The 3,807-nt window shown below is 40.2% G+C and overlaps 1 long non-coding RNA gene across 1 annotated transcript; it reads left to right on the forward strand.

The window, feature by feature from the left end:
* The first annotated feature begins 2,292 nt into the window (after positions 1 to 2,292).
* On the forward strand, positions 2,293 to 3,495 carry LOC132864593 (uncharacterized). Its single transcript, XR_009650236.1, has 2 exons — positions 2,293 to 3,157; positions 3,436 to 3,495. It is a non-coding gene; the product is annotated as an uncharacterized LOC132864593 (long non-coding RNA).
* Positions 3,496 to 3,807: the final 312 nt, after the last annotated feature.

A 3,807-nucleotide genomic window follows, 5' to 3' on the forward strand; every position in this document is an offset into this window, starting at 1 on the left:
ACTTTCCAAAACCATTTCTTGATGGACCTTGCATTATGTATACCTTTATTTAGCATCCCAGCTCAGGAAAGAAAAAAAAAGTCTTTAAATTTAATTAGTAGTGCATCTTGGAGCAGTAATAATATCCATGAAATGTTTCCAGTATTTACTTACAAAGTGAGGAGGGATTTTATATCCGTACTCCCTACATCAATCCCCTGATTTTTTTTCACCAAGTTTCATCTTTGCACATCAAATGCACCGCCAATGGGTCAAAGTTAGAGGTGCATTTAAGCATGTAACTTTTGAACAGCATGTTCAATTTTCAAAAGTGAGGTACAATTGGATTCCTTGGCTCAACCTGAATTCAACATACCCTATGATGTTTATTTCTGCCTTATTGGATTTTCTGCCATTTTGGAAAATTTACAAGAAGCAAAAAAAAAAAAGAAAAAAACGGGAAGACGTCAATTTGTCATGTCAGCTTAATTGATGCAGCTGCCATATTGCATTTTATCGAAAAGTTTAAATTTTTTTTCCACAGTCCACAATGTTTGTCCAATATTAACCAAATCTGACACAGATAATCTTCAGACAACGCCTTATCAGACAGATTTTTTTTATTTTCAAAACAATTTGTCTGTTGCAGCCTAATGAAATTGGTGGTGAAGCCACTTAGGCTTCATCTAGGCAACCTTTGGTCAATTGACATGAAACTTGCTGTCAATGCATACAGCTACAGTATGCTCTTGACAAAACAACATGAGATTTTTATGGCAACTATGTTCCACTCTTTTGCTTAGCCCCTCATCACTGCTTGCAGCTATATTTATATATTTTCTTCTTTTAAAATATTTTGTTGTTAGTTTACTTGAGTGTATTGGGCCATTGTCTTGTTGCATCATCCAACTGTCATTAAGTTTCCGCTAATAGATTGTTACACTGATATCCTCCTGTAAATGGTCTTAATACAATTTGGAATTCATTGTTCCCTTAAGTATTTCAAGCTGTCCTTGATGGGGAGGACACAGCCACGATGTTTCCTCCACCATGTCCTCAGAAATTTATTATGATTGGGAACCAGACAAACAATGCGTGCCTTTTTTGTAAACTCCATTTACATGTTGCTTTGTGAAGGATGCATGTGCTGTTCAAGTGGTTAAAATAGAGAGAACACTTCCTAGAGCAAAATGGACACACACATACACATATACAGTGGAGCAAAAAAGTATTTAGTCAGCCACCAATTGTGCAAGTTCTCCCACTTAAAAAGATGAGAGAGGCCTGTAATTTTCATCATAGGTACACTTCAACTATGAGAGACAGAATGGGGGGAAAGAATCCAGGAAATCACATTGTAGGATTTTTAATGAATTAATTGGTAAATTCCTCGGTAAAATAAGTATTTGGTCACCTACAAACAAGCAAGATTTCTGGCTCTCACAGACCTGTAACTTCTTCTTTAAGAGGCTCCTCTGTCCTCCACTTGTTACCTGTATTAATGGCACCTGTTTGAACTTATCAGTATAAAAGACACCTGTCTACAACCTCAAACAGTCACACTCCAAACTCCACTATGGCCAAGACCAAAGAGCCGTCAAAGGACACCAGAAACAAAATTGTAGACCTGCACCAGGCTGGGAAGACTGAATCTGCAATAGGTAAGCAGTTTGGTGTGAAGAAATCAACTGTGGGAGCAATTATTAGAAAATGGAAGACATACAAGACCACTGATAATCTCCCTCGATCTGAGGCTCCACGCAAGATCTCACCCCGTGGGGTCAAAATGATCACAAGAACGGTGAGCAAAAATCCAAGAACCACATGGGGAGACCTAGTGAATGACCTGCAGAGAGCTGGGACCAAAGTAACAAAGGTTACCATCAGTAACACACTACGCCACCAGGGACTCAAATCCTGCAGTGCCAGACGTGTCCCCCTGCTTAAGTCAGTACATGTCCAGGCCCGTCTGAAGTTTGCTAGAGAGCATTTGGATGATCCAGAAGAGGATTGGGAGAATGTCATATGGTCAGATGAAACCAAAATAGAACTTTTTGGTAAAAACTCAACTTGTCGTGCTTGGAGGAGAAAGAATGCTGAATTGCATCCAAAGAACACCATACTTACTGTGAAGCATGGGGGTGGAAATATGCTTTGGGGCTGTTTTTCTGCAAAGGGACCAGGACGACTGATCCGTGTAAAGGAAAGAATGAATGGGGCCATATATCGTGAGATTTTGAGTGAAAACCTCCTTCCATCAGCAAGGGCATTGAAGATGAAATGTGGCTGGGTCTTTCCCCCGATAGCAGAGGGTCGTTGAAACGACGTAGAGTTTTGGTCAGAATGGTCGGTTTCCGTCGTACGTCAGAAAATCAACGTTGAAACGGCGCCGTGAAACGTCGATTTCTCCGCCGTCTGAGAGGGTTGATTTATCACCGTTGAATCAACGTGGGTAAAGGTTGATCTGTCGACCGTCAGAGAAGGTTGAATATACGACGTTGAACCATCGTCACTTTTGCCGGCCAGTTTTCAACATTGGTAGGATGAGCTGGCCCGTAGCCAGGGGGGATCGGAGGCTCATTCGATCCCCCCCCCGCGACACCGCGCCCCGGACACACACGCCTCAAGATTACTCAAGATTTATTCATTTGTTCATGTCCGATGAATATACATTGATTCACATTTAAATTTACAATATCAAATCCAGACTAATCAAAAAAGAAAAGTAGACTAAGTGAGGACGAGTTAGAAAAACGGGTTCATTTCTCCTATGTTTATGTTTACACGTTTTGTTCAGACTGCTTTACACCCCAATCCAGTGGGTGGCGGTAATGCCCCCATTAGACCCCTTTCACTGACGTCACCCGAAACCGGAAGTAAACAAACCCTGCGCCACATTGGAAGACCAACAAACTCGTGATTTGGGGGAAATAAAGGCAGCGCGCGGTATGTGAACCCACGAGGCACTTGGTTCATCATAAACCTACAATGGTAAACTTTTGTGCTGTGTTAGGGTTCTAACAAAGCTGATGGGAAAGGTGAAAAGAAGTCTTTCTACAGAATACCAGCTGTGTTTGAGACACAAGCAAACCAAGGAGCTTTCTGCCAGGAGACAGAGAGAGGATTTAGCTGCTTTATGCAGAGCGGATCTGAATACTTCAAGTCTATTTTGTTACTGGTAAGTCACTAGGCTAGAGTGTTGTAGAACATTTTTTTAAATGTTTACTGAATAAAAACATCCTTAATTTTATCAAATATTCTCTACTCTATATTTCATTTCTTTCTTTTGTTTTAATTTTCCTCCCTCCATCCCTCTTTGGATTTTAAATATAGTTTTTCCCCATGTCCAAATAATGAGGTAGGGTGGCATTTAGAAACCCATAGCCTACTGCTGACTTTCTTTATCAATGCTGCATCAAATTAATTTTGGTTATGTTTTTCTGTTTCCATGTACAGGTCTGCGCCGCAGGAGGAATAGGCCACAATTATAAATAAATCATAAAATGTTTCTAAGAACTTGTTCAAGTGTGTTCTGTTCCTTATAAATGTTAAAAGTTATGCCTCATTAGATAGCTTGACAAACATTAGGAGAGGTGCATTGTTGCATGCATTTTTATATCCTGTTGTACATTAAACAGGACGTAGCCTACGCACATTGATATAAATTAAGTTTCACTTTCATGGTTGAAGTATGCATGTGTGTGTTCATCCTAGGCAAGAGCCCCGATGCTTTATTGTTAGCTAGTTTAATTTAGCCTGTTTTGCTTAATTTGTAGACTTCCTGTTGTACATAAAACAGGAAGTAAAGTTGGATGAATCATCGCCGAA

The sequence above is a fragment of the Neoarius graeffei genome, chromosome 17 (assembly GCF_027579695.1).
Source record: "Neoarius graeffei isolate fNeoGra1 chromosome 17, fNeoGra1.pri, whole genome shotgun sequence".
NCBI classification, from domain to species: Eukaryota; Metazoa; Chordata; class Actinopteri; order Siluriformes; family Ariidae; genus Neoarius; species Neoarius graeffei.